Source organism: Giraffa tippelskirchi, chromosome 1 (assembly GCF_054371585.1).
Source record: "Giraffa tippelskirchi isolate mGirTip1 chromosome 1, T2T-mGirTip1v1.2.pri, whole genome shotgun sequence".
NCBI lineage: Eukaryota > Metazoa > Chordata > Mammalia > Artiodactyla > Giraffidae > Giraffa > Giraffa tippelskirchi.
The window spans coordinates 123999304-124020339 of NC_137275.1; the positions used below are offsets into that span (position 1 = coordinate 123999304).

The 21036-nt window shown below is 39.0% G+C and overlaps 1 protein-coding gene across 1 annotated transcript in view; it reads left to right on the forward strand.

Annotated features, from left to right (window-relative positions):
* Positions 1 to 21036, forward strand: part of LOC145515988 (uncharacterized) — a 148810-nt gene that overhangs the window by 115357 nt on the left and 12417 nt on the right. Inside the window, exon 7 of the mRNA XM_081517313.1 lies at positions 5831 to 5934. The gene's annotated coding sequence lies outside the window, so the exon portion shown is untranslated. The remainder of the gene's footprint in view (positions 1 to 5830; positions 5935 to 21036) is intronic.

Here is a 21036-nt window from a genome sequence, read left to right on the forward strand (position 1 = left end):
GAAAAGATCATGCTTTTTCTTTTCTTTTTTTTTTTTTTTTTACTGCCTCAGTAAATGAGGAACAGGAACATTAAAATGAACTGTAAAATTCTGTTTAACACAGACTGAATCCAACCAATGGAACTTTAGGAGCCCTTAGAATGCACAACTGTGTCAAGTCTGTACTATGCAAGTGGTGTCATCTTGAGGAAGATGAGATTTAGTTGGGGAGACAAGTGAAATACATAATGGGAAAAACTTTGACATGAGCACAGAAATAAGAACACGGATTCTGTTTGTGTGAACTGGCAAGGATTTCTTGGAAGATATTAATTTGCTCTGAAACTGAAAGCATGAAAATTTTACTGGTTAGAAAAAATCATTAGACTACTTTTTTCTTAAACTGTAAATAAAATTTCTACTCAGTGGTCTATTAATGAAGAATCCCAGAGGTCTATTTCTGTGTTCTGCACATACAGCTTTCTAATAATTAAAAAATGAACATATTTATAAAAATAGAAAACAGTGTTGTTATTTTACTTAACATTTCTTTATATTGAATATTTAATGCCCATGAATTAGTCATTGAATTAATATTAAATAAACATTAAATATTTAAAAATACTAAATTTCAAGGGAAAATTCAGTTGAAAGGCTTCTTCAATTTTAGGATACCTAAAATTAATTAATTTGAGTGAGCTTTGATTTGAAAGAATGTAGGTCAAGTTGTATTATAAACTGAATAAAGGGAAAAATTGATATTTGAAAGAGTGCAAAATTCAGGCACATCATCTAAACTACTATACTCCACATTGTTTTTGTGTATGTTACTCAGAAATCAGAGCAGTTTGATAATATATCAAAGAGGAATCAGTTCTTCTAATATGTGTCTTGGCAAAAAAAGAGCCAGTAGGTAGATTTAGAAAAGTATCCATCTAAAGCTATTGAACTTGGAAGATAAAGCTACTGAAGAATAAAAGTAACTATTTTATAAGACAATGATTAAGTAAAACTCTGACTAATATTGGGGAAAATAGAGTACAAATTTTAAAAAAAGTAAAAAGAGAAAAACAATTATCATAAACACATATATCTGGAAAAACGGTACAGATGAATCTATTTGCAGGACAGGAATAGATATGCAGATATAGAGAATAGATCTGTGGTCATGGGAGGGAAAGGAGAGGGTGAGAATAATTGGGAGATTAGGACTGACATATATACACTACCATGTGTAAAATAGATGGCTCATGGGAAGATGCTGTATAGCACAGGGAACTCAGTTTGGCGTTCTGTGATGACTTGGGGGGGAGGGATGGGGTTGTGGGTGGGTTGGCGTTCTGTGATGACTTGGGGGGGAGGGATGGGGTTGTGGGTGGGAGGGAGATCCAAGAGGGAGAGCATATATATATACATATAGCTGATTCATTTCATTGTACAGCAGAAACTAACACAATGTTATAAAGCAATTATCCTCCAATTAAAAACAAAAAGATATGTACTAAGAAGCCCATTAGTAAGAAACATGCTACTTATGACTATAAACTCATATTGAATCAGTAACTTTTTTTTATAGATGACTGATTGTATTATGATACCAAAACTTGGCAAATTAATACAACAAAAATGTTTTGTACTGTTCACAAGTCTGTGGGTTGAGTGGGTGCTGGGCAGTTCTGCAGATATAGGCCAGGTTCGGTTGGTGTTAGGTTCGTTCTCTAAAGCATTTGCAGTCAGAGGGCAATCTGGCAGAGAAGAGACTCCTGCAGAAGAACTTCAGGTGTCCAAGGGTTGGCTGGCTGTCTTCTGGGGCAAGGAGGGCCTCTCAGCATCAAACAAGTTAGCATGAGCTAGTCTCCACAGTGCTTGGGCAGCATTTTGGGAGAATGAGCCAGAACATGCAAGTCCTCTTGAGACACATGTCTCTTCTACTACATGCTATTTGTTAAAAGAAGCCAAGAAACCAGCCCAGACTCAAAGAGTGGCAGATGCACACAGATTCCATTTCTTGATAGGCAAACCTGCAAAGTCCTATCACATGTATGAATGATTATGTGGAAAGAAATTTTTTCAGCCATTTTTTCAAGCAATCTACCATTTTATGCTATGAAATATTTATGTTGCTTTCTACATTTTACAAAATACCTTGAAGTAAGCAGGCTATAGATTATTGTCAACTCTGAAATTTTAAAATTACTAATCTGATTTATAAAATACAGGAGTGATTTGGGTTACAGAACTAATATATTATGGCATTATATGACTTTATTTTTCAAGTCACAGATTCACTCTCAAATTATGAGAAAACATAAATATTGACCAGGGTTTGAGAGTGACTGCAAAAACCACTTTTATAGACAAAATGACCAGAAGTTCAATTATAGGAAAGTAAGCTAAACATTTATAAAAGTATAGCAATTTCATAAAGAACTAGGTTATATTATACATATATAAACTAGCAATTTATAAACTTTAGAAAGGGTTTTAGTGACACAGAAATTTATACCTTCAAAATAATAGTATTTTGCAACCCAATACAGACAGTGTTAAGTTTTGCCCATATGAGGAAAAGTATATCCAGTCTACAAGTTATAATCATGACCAGGAATGAATACTGAACAGCAAATGTGTTTGAAAGTGAGGAAGAAAGTGTTATCCTTTTCTTGGGGATTTTTTTCCTCATTGAGTAGCACCAAGCAATTGAACTGTAGACAATTAATTTGTAGTTGTACTACTTATTTTATGTATTAAGTATTATTAAAATTTCACAGGTGACTTTTTATTAAAGTTATTGTGATATAGTTGCTTCACAATTTATCCCACACCCTCTTCCCGCCTTGGTGCCCATACATTTATTCTCTAGATATGTGACTCTATTTCTGTTTTGCAAATAGGTTCATCTGTACCATTTTTCTATATTCCACACATTTTAATCCCTGGGTATATACCCTGAGAAAACCATAATTCAAAAGGACACATGCATCCTATGCTTGTTACAGCACTATTTACAGTAACCAGGACAAGAAAGCAACCTAAATGTCCATTGACAGATGAATGGAAAGATGTGATACATATATGCAAATGGAATACTACTTAGCCATTAAAAGGAACAATATTGGGTAATTTGTTGACCTGTGGATGGACCTAAAGACTGTCATACAGTGTGGAGTAATTCAGAAACAGAAAAACAGGTGATTTTTTTTTTTTATAATTCTACTAAAAATAACAATTACCCGGTGCCATTCATTTGTTTGGATCTTCATAATACCACCTTAAGGGTGAAGAATATTTTACCCTCATTTTCTATGAGTAAATCAAGACTCAGGGAAGTGTACTTTTCCTTTTCTGCAAAGATCACATGGTTAGCAGCTGGCTATGCCAGGATACAAACTTTGGCAATCTGACCCCTGAAACTGCATTAATTATAGAATAATTGTGAATACTACAGAATAATACTGAGGTACACTAATTCATTTCTGGATTTTTGGTTTAAGTGTGCTTATATTCAAATTTGGCTAAAATAAGCAGTTCACATAGTTGACAAAACCTCCTGTATACACAATGGTGCCTGCATTGCTGGTGGCCATGGTCCTGCAATGCAAGAGACCTGGTTTGATCCCTGGGGTGGGAAGATTCCCTGGAGAAGGGAATGGCAACCCACTCCAATATTCTTGCCTGGAGTACTCTGTGGATATAGGAGCCTGGCAGACCATAGTCCATGGGGTCTCAAAAGAGTCTGACATGACTGAGAGACTAAGCACATGGCCCTGAGAACATCCTGAAGGCAAAGGGCATTATCTCTGAGTGCTTTTACTTCCCCACCCTCTCTCTCCTCCTGGACCACATCTTGTGCCTGTATGCTGCATCAGACAGCTGTTTTCTCTGACCTGCCTTCCAGTTTATTGTCTTACCACTAGAGTGTAGCGTGTACAAAACTATACACAGCACCATTTTTTTTTAATTTATAATATCTATATTTCCTTTTTCAATTCTGCATCCCTAGATATGCCTTTCATTTTATCCTTTCTGTTTTTTAAACACAGCCTGGCTATTTCATTTCTTATCTGCCATAACACATGATTTTCTGCTGTGTTGTTTCTGCTGGTTCTTTATCATGGTGGCTCAGATGGTAAAGTGTCTGTCCACAATGTGGGAGACCCAGGTTCGATCCCTGGGTCAGGAAGATCCCTTGGAGAACGAAATGGCAACCCACTCCAGTACTCTTGCCTGGAAAATTGTATGGACAGAGGAGCATGGTAGGCTACAGTCCATGGGGCCACAAAGAGTTGGACACGACTGAGCGACTTCAATTTCTTTCTTTCTTTTCACAGTTTCATGGTGAGTCTGAATTTCTTTATGTGTTGGATGCCATGTCTCAAAAATCATTTTCAGAAATACTGTGATACATGAAATGATACATTTTCGCAGAGAGATTTGCATTTATTTCTATAAAGTTCCTGGAGACCCTATGAGCCTTTGCCCTGCTATATCAAGTTTTAACTTAATATCAGAAATTCATCCCAGAGCTATAATATTGAGTGGACTTTTCATCATTCTCTCTTGCATTGACATGGTCAGTATAGGCAAAACTATGTTTTTTCCAATAGTCATGTATGGATGTGAGAGTTCAAGCATAAAGAAGGCTGAGTGCTGAAGATTTGATGCTTTTAAACTATGGTGCTGGAGAAGATGCTTCAGAGTCCTTTAGACTACAAGGAGATCAAATCAGTCAAACCTAAAGGAAATCAACCCTGGATATTCACTGGAAATACCGATGCTGAAGCTCCAATACTTTGGCCACCTGATGCAAAGAGCTGACTCACTGGAAACGACTCTGATGCTGAGAAAGATTGAGGGCAGGAGGAGAAGAGGGCAACAGAGGAGGAGAAGGTTGGATGGCATCATCTACTCAATGGACATGAGTTTGAGCAAACTCCAGGAGATAGGGAAGAACAGGGAAGCCTTGCATGCTGCAATCCATGGGGTTGCAAAGAGTCAGACAGGAGTTAGTGACTGAAAAACAACTTACATTGAAGGTTTAGCCCTCAGCTGTCCAAGCTTATTGTGGAGAGGGAGCCCTGCTGGACTCCTCAATTGCACAAGCGCTCAGATACAATTTCAATTCTATTTGTCCTCTGAGTCTATCAGAGTAAAGGTGTAAGGACACAGCTGAGTTACACTTTCACTTTAATCTGGAAATGCTTTTGGAGCAACAAGTGGTATTTGGACTTATTCTAGTATTCCCGTAACTTTTCACTTTCCACTTGATCAATTCTACTGCTTTTTCATTACTTTCATGCATTTAATGTTTTAAAAATTAATTTATCCAATATTTTGATGGTTGATTTTTCAGTAGTTCCTTATTAGGGAATTATTTAAATGATGTGATCTGCCATTCCTGTACACTGGAAATTTCTGAATTGTTATGTGGACAAGGAGACACGTTGAAAGCAAGAGAAGGTGAAAAGTCTCATACATGCGGATCTGGGGACCCGGACTAAACTCAGAGAGAGGAAAATGGACACTGTCAAGGAGATACTAGAGGGTTTGGTGACAGCTGTAGACAACTTGATAACTTTAATAATTCATTTCACCTGTCTTTGAAATAAATTCTTCTCAGATTTAAGTTTTCATAGGACTATTGTCTTAAAAATATGAATGTAAATATTACTCTACACTTACACTGTGAATTATACTCATTTATATTATCCTTAATCATATGGTAATTATATATATATTAATTAATTGTGCTTAAATTAACTGCATGTCTTAGAATTCTATTCATGGTCAGCTGAAACAGTAAGTTTTTTATTTGCACATTAGGAATATTTTTTATCTGTAATGTCCATAGGCTTGAAAAAAAAAGTGAAAGCAGAAGTCTCTCAATTCTGTCTGACTCTTTGTAAACACATGGACTACAGCATGCCAGACTCTTCTGTCCATGGATTTCTCCAGGTAAGAATACTGGAGTGGATAACCATTTCCTCCTTCTGGGTCTCTTTCTGACACAGGGATCCAATCCATGTCTCCTGCATTGCAAGCAGATTCTTTACTATCTGAGCCACTAGACAGTAAGTTTTTTATTTGCACGTTAGCAACATTTTTTATTTGTAATGTCCATAGGTTTAAAGTTGGCATTTTTAGGTCTTGTTTTTTATTTAATTATAAGGACAATAAGTAGTACTTGTCTTTAGGAATGAAGAACAGGATAACCAAAATTTTGTCAGCTAATCCTGTTGCCTATTAAAAAAGAAAAAACTCTTCAATGCTTGTAATTTTCAATATTCCTATAAGCTATGGGAAGAAATATTATAGAGCTGAGCTAATATTAAACAAAATATAGATTATATTTAAAAGAACATTCTTCTTTATGACTTGACTGTCGAGGTTAAAAAGATTAAGAAACCGTGATGTGTTTTCTGCTTTAAATGGGACATTAAAAGTTCTGATTTATCAAACATTCATTTAACAATACAGCTTGAGTGGGACTGATTCTGTGCAGCAAAGGGAAGGAACCGTCACCCCAGAATTGGTGCATTACCTTCTGAAACCACACATGAGGCACTGACATGTGGGCAGCAGAGCACTGGCACTCACAAAAGCCCTGGAAACCAAGCAAGCATGTGACCAGTGTCATGGTGGTATGTGTCATGGCCTCATTTTTGCCTCACAAATATTTTACTACCGTTGAAATGCTTGGTTGCTAATGGGTGCAAGTTGCACCCAGTGATTTAATGTATGTATTTAATTTCTGTTATCAGATGTTCAAAACAGAGTAAACATGCAAGGGTATGTTTAAGCACATAATAAACCCCTTGAATTGATGCTTTTGAACTGTGGTGCTAGAGAAGACTCTTAAGATTCCTTTGGACAGCAAGATCAAACCAGTCAATCCAAAAGGAAATCAACCCTGAATATTCGCTGGAAGGACTGATGGTGAAGCTCCAATACTTTGGCCACCTGATAGAAAGAGCCAACTTATTAGAAAAGACCCTGATGCTGGGAAAGATTGAAGGCAAAAGGAGAAGGGGTCAGCAGAGGTTGAGGTGGTTGGATGACATTACCGACTCAATGAACATGAGTTTGAGCAAGCTCTGGGAGATAATGAAGGACAGGGATGCCTGGAGTGCTGCAGTCCATGGTGTCTCAGAGAGTAGGACATGACTTAGCAACTGGCTAACAACAACGATGCAAGCAGACGCTTTAAAAAGGCTTGTTCACTGGGGCTTGTGTCCTTGGGACTCTACAATGTCTCTACAAAGCCTCATTTGTCTGGGGAGGACTGGAGAAATGGGGCAGAGCTCAGACTTCACAGATTTCTGAGGAATTCTGTAGGCAGCCCAGATCAGTGGAAAACCTTCCTACCCCCACCATTCAGAGTGGCTGCTTCCCACTGACCTGGCAAGCACTAGACATGTAGGTGTCTGCTATGTCCCTGAAATTCTGTGATATGTAACTTTGCAACATTTCTGTACCAACAGCTGACTCATCATGACCAAATACCCACCCAATTGACTATTTTCCTTCAGCAGGTATGCCCTTCTGACATCATTTTATAACATGAATTTTTCAATTTAATCCATGCAGTATGAGTAGGCACAGAAGCTTACCGAGACACAGAGAACATAATACACTACTCTGCAAAGACTTGTGTTACTAAAGAGGATTCTTCATTGACTGACTTCTGAGTACTGAAAAGTACAGCATTTAAGGTCCAAGCAGCAGAGTTTAGATACAACACAAAATGCTTTTTAACCTGTATCCTGTTATAATGTTCAGTTCAGTTCAGTCGCTCAGTTGTGTCCGACTCTTTGCAATTCCATGGACTGCAGCACACCAGGATTCCCTGTTCATTATCAACTCCGAGAGCTTACTCAAACTCATGTCCATTGAGTCAGTGATGCCATCCAACCATCTCATCCTCTGTCGTTCCCTTCTCCTGCCCTCAATCTTTCCCAGCATCAGGGTCTTTTCAAATGAGTCAGTTCTTTGCATCAGGTGGCCAAAGTATTGGAGTTTCACCTTCAGCATCAGTCCTTCCAATGAACATTCAGGACTGATTTCCTTTAGGATGGACTGGTTGCATCTCCCTGCAGTCCAAGGGACTCTCAAGAGTCTTCTCCAACACCAGAGTTCAAAAGCATCAATTATTTGACACTCAGCTTTCTTTATAGTCCAACTCTCACATCCATACATGACTACTGGAAAAACTATGGCCATAATGTAGCTGATATTATTTCTGTATTTTTAAATCAGACACAAAATTGTCCTTGTATTCAAGTTTCACTCATAAAATATGAGTAGAATTAAACATATTATGACCAGAATTAATAAAGCACAGTCTTAAACAGCTGCAGTTTTACTCCCTACATCTGGACCACAATTTTAAACTTCCAAACATGCCTACACTTGGAGTTTTAACAGGGACACACAAACATTTTTCCATACTACATTAAACTTAAAACACAGCCTTTTTATTGTTATTTATGTAGAACATGTCATGCATGTAGACTAGAAGGCTAGCTATCAAGTGTGATTTAGAGACTTGATGATGGCGGAGACAGTTTCCCCATTGTCTTATTGTAAAGATTGAAATTACACCTATTGGACTCACTGCTTTGGGTGAAAGCACCATTCTTTGAAAATCCCTTAACAGTATGTCTGCAAGAGGAAAGCCATGAACTTGTCAGCCTCTGTTTGTATGTTAACAAGCATCTAGTCACCACCTGGTACAGCAAAGACACTCCTTGCCTCCCCAAAGAGGTCCAGATCCTTGATGGAACCTGGGAATATTACGTTACATGCAAAGCAGGGGTTCAGGAAGCAGCCGATTTCAAGAGAGGCAGAATATCGTGGTCTTACCTGGCTGAACCCAGGTGTGTATATATCCATGTGCATTCGTGAGTGCATGCTAGGTTGATTCAGTCATGTCTCTTTGCAACATTATGGACCTGTATCCCACAAGGCTCCTCTGTCCATGGGATTTCACAAACAAAAATACTGGAGTGAGTCCCCATGCCCTCTTCCAGGAGATCTTCCCAACACACAGATCAAACCCATGTTTCTTATGTCTCCTACATTGGCAAGTGGGTTCTTTAACCAGTAGCGCCACCTGGGAAGTCCGTGTATATCCACAAGGGTCCCTAAATGTGGCGGATGGAGACAGAAGAGTGGAGCTCAGAGCAGTGCAAAGTGGGAAAAACCCAGGCAGTGATTGCCACCTTTGAAAACAGATGAAGCATGAACCCAGGAATCAAGGAGAATCTAGTGGGTGAAGAAGGCAGGAATACAGATCCTTCCTGAGAGCCTGCAAAAGCATCACAGCTCTGCCAACCCCAGTCAGCCCCTCTGTCCATGAAATTCTCCAGGCAAGAATACTGGAGTGGATAGCCATTCCCTTCTGAGCCCCAGAACTGCAAGACACTAAATGTGAGTTGTTTAAAACTAATATCCATGGGGGAGGGCTGGGAGCCTGGGGGGCAGTTCAAAGTTCATGTTCAGTTGAGGGATGGGTGACAGGAGCAGGAATCTGAGACAAATTTGTATTGCTGCTGCTGCCAAGGCCAAACCCAGACAGGATGTTAGCACAAGTCTGCATGGTTACACCTGCAGCAGTTCTAGAAAGATAAACAGTGAGAGGAGACAGCTGATCTGAAGCAGAAACAAGTATAATCAAATGAATTAAAAAGGTAAAATGAAATTATTCTTAATATGCAGTATTGTTGGAGATTTAACTTACATACGGCTTTCCTGATAGCTCAGTTGGTAAGGAATCTGCCTGACTGCAGGGGATCCCGGTTGAATTCCTGGGTCAGGAAGATGCACTGGAGAAGGGATAGGCTGCCCACTCCAGTATTCTTGGGCTTCCCTTGTGGCTTAACTGGTAAAGAATCTGCCTGAAATGTGGGAGACCTGGGTTCAATCCCTGGGTTGGGAAGATCCCCTGGAGAAGGGAAAGGCTACCCACTCCAGTATTCTGGCCTGGAGAATTCCATGGACTGTATAGTCCTTGGGGTCACAAAGAGTTGGACACAACTAAGCAACTTTTGCTTTCTAACTTAAATACACTTGTATACTGGGCTTTTCCGGTGGCTCAGATGGTAAAGAATCTGCCTGCAATGTGGGAGACCTGGGTTCAATCCCTGTGTCAGGAATGTCTCCTCGAGAAGGGAATGGTAACCCTGTCCAGTATTCTTGCCTGGCAAATTCCATGGATGGAGGAACCTGGCAGGCTGCAGTCCATAGGGTCATATAAGAGTTGGAGACAACTAAGTAACACACACACACACTTGTATACACACATGCAGATATCCACCAAGATTCAAAATATATTGGTTAAACTAGCTATGCATTTAAAAATAAAAAAATCTATTAATATACTTTTATAATCTAAGAAGTCTCACAGTGTTTAAAGAGCATATATTTTGCATTACTATGAGACAGCCCAGCTACAGTATAACTGAAAAACAAATATTATGGCATCTACTTTTTAGATTATAAAATTAGGTTCAGGATGGTAGAAGGTTTCATAATTATTAACTGAGAAAGCCAGGATTTCCAGCTGGGACAGTCCAGAGTTTGCCAACAGCCTTGATTCATCCCAGGGAATCTAATTATGGAAATTATGGGTCCCCAAATGTTCACAGACAGAAATAGTGGACCCAGGAATGTAGATAAGAAACTATGCCTTTATTTTCACTAATATCTAATTGAAAATTTTTATTTCTCTCTTAATGAATCCAGGCAACGCATCACAGTACTATTATGAACATCTGTAACTTTGTCACCAATATAAATCACAGATACTTTCATAAAGGTTTTGAATTATTGCAAATATCTCAAGTATTTTTTACCTTTACCACTAGCTTAAAATGATCCAAACCGTGGCTATACCTCACTGTGCTGTGTATGCTAAGTCACTTCAGTCATGTCTGACTTTTGGCAACCACATGAACTGTAGCCTGCCGGGCTCCTCTGTCCATGGGATTCTCTGGGCAATGATATAGAATGGGTCACCATGCCATCCTCCAGGGGATCTTTCCAACCCAGGGAAGGAACCCCTGTCTCATGTCTCCTGCATTGGCTGGCAGGTTATTTACAAGCGCCACCTGGGAAGCCCTCACTGGGCAATGCATTATTAAAATTTACATGTGCTTCTATACCACACATTTATGCTTTGACACTTATTTCAATAAACACAGCTGCATTCATAATTTTGTATTTTAGTTTATGCAACTATAGATACATATATTGTTTTTTATCATTAATCACTATTTTGATTATTGTGAGACTGGTCACTTGGCTTCACTATCAAATGCATCCACATCAAAAACATAAAATGATCAGGGGCCCTACTCTGCAAGTTGTCTTTCTAGAATGTTACTTGACTATTATGAAGGTATTACTTTATACTAAGTATTTTTTAGTAACTTGGTTCATTACTTTACAAAATGAAAATATTTCCATTTAAATCAATTTTGAATGCAGTCTTAGTTATATTTGGATAAATTTTGTCTTGCCTTTGACTGCTCAATTATATGCATATAAATTACCCTTACATCATTATCATGCACATAGAAAAACTGATAATCAAATATGCATCTGATAAAATATATATTAAATAAAGCCCTCCAGACTTATTTCTCCAATCTTAATAAACACAGTTTATCACTGTCCACTGGGAGTTGTAACCATATGAAAGAAGACACATAGTAATAAGTTATGTCCTTATCAGAGATAAAATAACTAACATATTCCACATGAGAATGACAATATTATGGCAACTCAGGGAAGGGAAATCTTTTCAGATAACTATTAAATGAAATTGTAATCTCTTATTTTCCCCAGATACGGTAAAATAAGCAAATGATTGCTTTGATTTTTTTGACATCACCCACTATTCTGATAGCAAAGATTTATATTCTGCCTACATTTGAAAAGGGACCTACAGCCATTTCACCACTGATCATCAGCCTCACATCACAGAGGTTCTTCATTCATTCCACTGCTCTGTCTTAAAGTCCATTCACTGAATAACCTCATGATTAAAAGGCTCCCCTGAAACTCATTTCTGGTCACTCTCAGTCACAGGTAAATAAACAGATGCTTTAATTCAGAGAGATCCCGATGACTGCTTCCTCCTCCACACAGAAGGAAAACGGGCAGTGCAACTCTGTCTTCCCTCCTCAAACTAGGGCTGCTGTGAAATTGGCCAGAAATTTTGACTCTTCTTTTGTTTCTCTGTTTTTTTCTGATGCTCACATTTTAAGATGAATGTGGAAGGAAATAGAAGGTGTCCAATGAAAAGACAGATTAAGGGAAGAATGATTTATGAACAAAGATGAAAGAAATTGAAGTTAGTCCAGCACAAGACAGTCTGAGAGAAAGGGAATAATTGTTTTCAAGTATTCCATGAATAATCAGAGAGCATCATTGACTCAATGGACATGAATTTGTGCAAACTCCAGGAACTAGTGGAGGACAGGGACGCCTGGCGTGTTGTAGTCCATGTGGTTGCAAAGAGTTGGATATGAATTAGCAGTTGAACAACATTCGGGGAACAATTATGTGAACGCTGATCATCTGATATCAACAGACATAGATCCCTGTTTTCATATAAAGGTTGGGCTTCCCCGATGGCTCAAAGGGTAAAAAATCTGCTTGCCAATGCAGGAGACACAGGAAACCCAGGTTTGACCCCTGGGTCATGAAGATCACCTGGAAAAGGAAATGGCAACCCATTAGCATTCTGCAAGTAAAGAGAAATTTACCCTCCATTGCTCTTGCCCCCAGTTTTAGCATGCTTCCTAAACAGAAACCTGGCCAATGCACCCTTCAAGGTACCAAAGGGGATGGATGAACAGGGTGTTCAGACAAAAGAAAGAACTGAGGATGCTGACTGCACCAGGTAACACAGTTTGGCTGCACCTCAGGTTAACTTGGTATAAGCATACCATATTTTCTCACACAACCAGGACAGAGTGTGGCTACAAAGCTGCTGGATTCAGTGGCACCGAGATGTCACCAGAGCCTCTGGTCCCCTACATCTCTGTTCTGCTGTGCTCTGCAGGCAGTTTAGCCTCTTGAAAGATTCCCAAGCACCTCGGTTAGGTGCTTCCTACAGCAGCAGAACTGGGGCAGCTCCTTTTGGTGTCCTTCATTCCCAAGAAGCTTTTCACAAACTTGCACTCACTTATTGGTCAGAACTGCACTCCATGCTCACAAATAAGTTAATCAATGGCAAGAAAAATGCAAATCCTATGACTGCTCCGAGTCACCCTCTAGGCAAACTGTATGCTAGAGGACAGATTCATTAGACTTTTTACTTTCCTGTTAGAGTGGAGAAGGAGAGAGTTCTGACGCTGGAAAACATCAGCGCTGGGTAAGAAGCTGTTTATAGGGAGCTCCCTAGTGGTGCAGTGGGTAAGAATCCACCTGCCAACAATGAGGTCTGCACGCCCTGGAGCCTGTGCTCCACAGCAAGAGAAGCCATTGAATGAGAAGCCTGCGCACCACAACCAGAGGAGCCCCTGCTCACCATATCTAGAGAGAGCCTACGTGCAGCAACGAAGACCCAGGACAGCCAAAAATACACAAATAATAAAAATTTTAACAAGCTGTTTGTAAACAGGAAACATGGGCAAATTGGCAGCTGTGAAACCTAACTTTCTTCTCACTAGAAACGTTGCCTAATAAAGCTTAGAGATAATTTTAATTAAATTCTTATTAGTTGCATACTATGCATTATTATACCCACGTTAACTCATTCCATTCTCATTACCCTATGAAAGAAGTATCACTATGATCTGTATTTTACAAAGGAGATACTTAAAGAAGAGATAAGTTAGGCGAATTTCTCAAAGTCACATACTAACACCAGAATCAGAAATTTGAACCACAGTAGTTTTGAATCCATAGTCAAAGCTCACAAAGACTCACTTTGATATATCAAATAACACATAAGTATATTTATTTACCAGTCTTATATTAAATGTAGGATTCAAAAGTAAACAGTTGGGAAGATAGAGACCCTTTTGCTTTCAAAGTTTAAAGTAAAGCTTATACTTAGGAATGATATTTTGCTTCCAAAAGCCAAAAATTCTGTATAAAATATAAGAAAGGTATGCTAGTATGCATTAGAGGCTTAACAAGGTAGTGAAAAATTATTGATCTGGACAGAGGTATAAAGCCAGGTCTCCAGAGCCTGCCTGAGAATGTGTGGCTTGAAGCACCCCTCAGATGTGTGTAAAACAAGAAATTACACAAATGTTCACAGGTACTGTGTTTTAGGTACAAATATGCACAGTTCCTGAAAGGAACTGGATGCACAGGATGAAGAGAATCCTAGGAGCAAAGGTTGCAAGCAAAAGAAAATCTCTAGAAGATGACAAAATCATTTTATCTAAATGTAAAATCAAATTATTTCTAGAATAATTTTGCAAATACAGCGTCTTACAAACTAAACAAACAAAAGTGCAAATAAGGAGTAAAACAACATTAAACAGAAGGAGCAGAAATGACAGATAACAGAAATTTACACACAGGGAAGCAGACGGTCATTGATACTAGGAACACTGTATGGATTTAATGGCAGACTATACATATGTATCGGGCTTCCTGGTGGCTTAGTGGTAAAGAATCCTCCTGCCAACGAAAGTGACCAGGATGGGTTTAAGCCCTGGTCTGTGAAGATCCCCTGGAGAAGGAAATGGCAAGCCACTCCAATATTCTTGCCTGGAGAATTCCATGGAGAGAGAAGCCTGGCAGGCTACAGTGTGTGGGTGGGCAAAGAATTAGACGTGAGTTAGGCACTAAATAACAACAACAAATACATATGTATTCATTCTTCACTGCTGAATAACAAATCACCACCAATTTTGTGGCTTTAATATAGCACCCACTTATAATCTTGGAGCCAGTCATGTAGATGAAAGGTTTGGATATATGTATACACACATACGTGTGTGCTCAATCATGTCTGACTCTTGGCAGCCCCATGGACTGTAGCCCACCAGGCTCCTCTGTCCATGGAAATTTTCAGGCAAGAATACTGGAGTGGATTGCCATTTTCTATTTCAAGGTCTCGATGTGTCATGACCCAAAGTGGTATTCTGCTTAGTCTCCAAGACCAAAGTCAAGCTGTGGTTGGGCTGTGTTCTCTTGTGAAAGCTCTGGGGATGTTGAACTCACCTCCAAACTCCTTCAGGTTGTTGGTCAGATTCCAAGCCTTGGGGTTGCAGGACTGAGAACCCCAGCCCTTGCTGCTATCATAGGGCTGCTGCCCTGAGCTACCAGCAACAGCAAGTCAAATCCTTTACATATTTCAAATCCCTCAACTTCCTCTGCAGCAGCTTCTCTCTCTGTCTAATCCCTCCCTTGTGAGCCAGAGAAGTTTTCTGCTTTGAAGAGCTTGAGTGATGAGATGGCCCATCAGATAATCCAGGATAAACTTCTTATGTTAAGATCATTGACTTTATTTCCATCTGCAAAACCCACTTGCCACATCATGCAAATTATTCATAGGTTCCAAGGATCAAGGCATGGACCTTTGGCTGCAGGTGGGGCTCACTCCTACCACAATGATTGAAAGGTTTATTATTTTCAGTAGAAAACATCCACATGAAATTACAGAGATAACAGGAGGGGAGTGGAAACCAGGGCACATGGCACAGGGCAGAGAGGACCACAAACATCTAGTCACATGCTACAGGAAGAGGAGAGAGAAGTTGTGTTTGAAGACATGGTGCCTGAGAGTTTTCCAGACTAGGAAAGGCATCAAGGAGCTTCTTGGAGCTCCAAGAAAGGAAGAGAGAAGGAGGTCACTGATGGGGCCAGTGCAACAAGACTGAAACACAGAGAAATTCCTGGGAGGGGGTGGAGGAATGAGAGAAGTACATTCAGAGGGGCAACAGCAATAATGAGTGTTGATTTCTTGGCATAAAAAAGTAGAAACTAGTAAAACAACTGCCAAGTTAGATTATCCAGCACAGTAAAAAATCTTCAAAAATGAAGATATTTAAGTATACCAGTCAGTTCAGTGGCTCACTCTTGTCTGAATCTTTCCTACCCCATGGACTGCAGCATGCCAGGAGTCCCTGTCCATTGCCAAATCCTGGAGTTTACTCAAACTCATGTCCATTGAGTCGGTGATGCCATCCAATCATCTCATTCTGTCATCCCCTTATCCTACTGCCTTCAATCTTTCCCAGCATCAGGGTTTTCCAAATGAGTCAGTTCTTCACAGCAGGTGGCCAATCCTTCCAATGAATATTCAGGACTGATCTCCTTTAGGATGGACTGGTTGGATCTCCTTGCAGTCAAGGGACTCTCAAGAGTCTTCTCCAATACCACAGTTCAAAAGCGTCAATTCTTCTGCGCTAAGCTTTCTTTATAGTCCAACTCTCATATCCATACATAACTACTGGAAAAAACATAGCCTTGACTAGATGGACCGCTGTTGGCAAAATACGCCTCTGCTTTTTAATATGCTGTCTAGGTTTGTCACAGCTTTTCTTCCAAGGAGCAAGTGTCTTAATTTCATGGCTCCAGTCACCACCTGCAGTGATTTTGGAGCCCAGAAAAATAAAGTCTCTCACTCTTTCCATTATTTCCCCATATATTTTCCATGAAGTGATGGGACCAGATGCCATGATCTTAGTTTACTGAATGTTGAATTTTAAGCCAACTTTTTCACTCTCCTCTTTCACTTTCATCAAGAGGTTCTTCAGTTCTTCTTCAATTTCTGCCATAAGTGTGGTCTCATCTGCATATCTGAGGTTATTGATTTTTCTCCCGTAATCTTGATTCCAGCTTGTGCTTCATCCAGCCCAGCATTTCTCATGATGTACTCTGCATGTAAGCTAAATAAGCAGGGTGACAATATATAGCTTTGATGTATTCCTTTCCCGATTTGGAACCAATCTGTTGTTCCATGTCCAGTTCTAACTGTTGCTTCTTGACCTCAGGAGGCAGTTCAGATGGTCTGGTATTCCCCTCTCTTGAAGAATTTTCCACAGTTTGTTGTGGTCCACACAGTAAAAGGCTTTGGCATAGTCAATAAAACAGAAATAGATGTTTTTCTGGAACTCTCTTGATTTTTTGATGATCCAGCAGATGTTGGCAATTTGATCTCCAGTTCCCCTGCCTTTTCTAAATGCAGCTTGAACATCTGGAAGTTCATGGTTCACATACTGTTGAAGCCTGGTTTGGAGAACTTTGAACATTACTTTACTAGCATGTGAGATGAGTGCAACTGTGTGGTCGTTTGAGCATTCGTTGGCATTGCCTTTCTTTGAGATTGGGATGAAAACTGACATTTTCCAGTCCTGTGGTCACTGCTGAGTTTTCCAAATTTGCTTGAAAATTGAGTACAGCACTTTCACAGCATCATCTTTTAGGATTTGAAATAGCTTATCTGGAATTCGATCACCTCCACTAGTTTTGTTCGTAGTGATACTTCCTAAGGCCCACTTGACTTCACATTCCAGGATATCTGGCTCTAAGTGAGTGATCACACCATTGTGATTATCTGTGTCATTAAGATCTTTTTTGTACAGTTCTTCTGTGTATTCTTGCCACCTCTTCTTAATATCTTCTGCTGTTAGGTCCATACCATTTCTATCCTTTATTGAGGCCATCTTTGCATGAAATGTTCCCTTGGTATCTCTAATTTTCTTGAAGAGATCTCTAGTCTTTCCCATTGTATTGTTTTCCTCTATTTCTTTGCACTGATTGCTGAGGAAGGCTTTCTTATCTCTCCTTGCAATTCTTTTGAACTCTGTTTTCAAATGGGTGTATCTTTCCTTTTATCCTTTGCCTTTCACTTCTCTTCTATTCACAGCTATTTGTAAGGCCTCCTCAGACAACCATTTTGCCTTTTTGCATTTCTTTTCCTTGGGGATGGTCTTGATCCCTGCCTCCGGTACAATGTCACCAACCTCCATACATAGTTCTTCAGGACTCTGTCTGTCATATCTAATCCCTTGAATCTATTTGTCACTTCCACTGGATAATCATAAGGGATTCAATTTAGGTCATTCCTGAATGGTCTAGCGGTTTTCCCTACTTTCTTCAAGTATATATATATATGTGTATATATATATATATATATGTGTATATATACACATATATATACATATATATATGTATGTATATATATATATACATACATATATATATGTATGTATATATATATATATTTTTTAATTTTACAATGTTATGTTGGTATCTGCCATAAAACAATGTGCTGCTAACATATAGCACAGGGGACTCTGCTCAATGTTTGTGGCAGCCTGGATAGGAGGAGGGTTTGTGGAACACTGGATACACATATATGTATGGTTGATTCCCTTCACTGTTCATCAGAAACTATCACAACATTGTTAATCAGCTATACCTCAACACAAAACAAAAAGGGTTAAAACAAAATGAAGGTAAATATCTTATTTCAACAAAAGTGTAGGTGAGAGAAACCTGATTCTGTTTAAGATATCTGACATGAGGCAGACTTGCAGAATAATCCTTTTATATCAGACCAAACCTATTCATTCACAAAGACAAAAGATTGAAGGAAATGAAAAAGATAAGAGAATAAATAAAATGAAAAATAAATATGAAGTCAAGAAGACCAACAAAGCCTAAAGTTGATTCTTGAAAGTATTCCATAAATTCAATAAATTCTCGACGAAACTGAACAGCAGAAACAAAAAAGTACACAAACAATAAACCTCACTGATAAGAATGGGAAATTAAATACAGTGTCTACAGATATTTAACTGATAAAATAAGGACATTTATCAACAATTTTAAGGTAGTAAATTCAAAAAGTTAGAGGCAATGCTCAAATGCCTAAGGAAACACATCCTATGAACATTCAGAGCAAAATGAGAAAAATTACACACCTTATAGTTGTTAAAAATATTAAATTTCATAGTTGCAAGCCTTCCCTTAATTTTGGTTTCACGTGACTTCACCAGCAAATTTTTTTAATTAACTTATTTTTAATTGGAGGGTAATTTCTTTACAATATTGTGTTCATTCCTGCTATAGATCAACATAAGTCAGCCATAGTTTTATATATATGTCCCCTCCCTCTTGAACCTCTCTCCCACCTCCTACACTATTCTACTCCTCTAGGTGTTCATAGAGTCCTGGTTTGAATTCCTTCAGTCATACAGCAAATTCCCAAGGATTATCTATTTTACACATGGTGAAAGTGAAGTTGCTCAGTCGTGTCCAACTCTTTGTGACCCCATGGACAGTAGCCTACCAGGCTCTGCCGTCCATGGGATTTTCCAGCAAGAATACTGGAGTGGGCTGCCATTTCCTTCTCCAGGGGATCTTCCCAACCCAGGGATCGAACCCGGGTCTCCTGCATTGCAGACAGACGCTTTACCATCTGAGCCACCAGGGAAGCTATATATTTTCATGCTACTCCCTCCATTTATCCCATTCTCTACTTCCCCCACCACGTCCAAAAGTCCATTCTCTATGTCTGCATCTCCACTGCAGCCCTGCAAATAGGGTCATCAGTACCATCTTTCTAGATTCTAAATACATGCATTAATATATGGTATTTGTTTTTCCTTAGCAAATCTCATCATACATCTAAGAAAAACATATTGCCTATGTTACACTTATTTCAAGAGAATATATAAAGTGGAAACACTTAATCATCCATTTCATAAGACAAGCAAAACTTTGGTATAAAAATCTCTTACAGTTCTAAGGAGAAAGTGAAAGAAAGTGAAGTTGCTCATCATGTCTGACTCTTTGCAACCCCCTGGACTGTAGCCTACCAGGCTCCTCCATCCATGGAATTCTCCAGGCAAGAATACTGGGGTGGGTTGCCATTTCCTTCTCCAGGGGATATTCCCTACCCAGGGATCGAATCCGGGTCTCCTGCACTGCAGGCAGACGCTTTACCCTCTGAGCCACCAGGGAAGCAAGTGACAATCAAATCTCTCAGTATACATAGATTCCAAAATCCTGAAGAAAGTAATGATCAACAATGGAAAGATTAAAAAAAAGGTTACTTAGAAAAATCGGTTACATTTCTAAACAGTATAACATACAGAAATACAGCAAAACTATACCTTTCATAATTGAGGGAAATGAATGTGAAGATACACAATACACCATAATCACTGATTGAAATACTTAATATTTAGAGATGTCAAATCTTAGTGAACTGATCTCTGCAAGAACAACAATTCCAATCACATTACTAGCAAAAATTTTGTTTCGAGTGGCAGTAGACATGGTGATTTTAATATAATTGTGGAAATACAAAGGAGAAGAGCAGACAAAGCATTCTGGAAGAATAAGAGGGAGGATTGTCTATAAATGATAATGAGAGTTACTTTAAAACTTGCATAATATAGGCAGTGGGTCCTGGCACTGGGACTGCTATGAGAGAAGAAATGAAACAGAGTCCCAACTACACAGATATTTATAGAAACCCAGGCAGTATTGCCCAGCAGTGACGAAGGATAGCTGTTCAAAGTTGTCAGTTGTCTTGACATTTCGATACTCCTTACCCTTTATACACAAAGAAATAATAAAAAAACCAAATAAGTAACTTTGACTCACATCAACATTCACAAAAACGTACATCTAGATGAATATAGATCTAATTATTATGTTTGCTTTTGGAGGAAAAGCTATGACAAATCTAGACAGTATATTAAAAAGCAGATACATTATTCCTCAACAAAGGTCAGCATAGTCAAAGCTATGGTTTTTCCAGTAGTCATGCACAGATGTGAGAAATGGATCATAAAGAAGGCTGAGCACTGAAGAATTGATGCTTTTGAACTGTGATCTTGGGGAAGACTCTTGAGAGTCCTTTGGACAGCAAGGAGATCAAATCAGTCAAAATTAAAATAAATCAATCCTGAGTATTCGTTAAAGGAACTGATACTAAAGCTGAACCTCCAATACTTTCGCCACCTGCTGTGAAGAGCTGACTCATAGGAAAAGATTCTGATGCTGGGAAAGATTGGGAGGAGGAGGAGAAGGGGCTGGCTTAAGAGGAAATGGTTGGATGGCATTACCAAC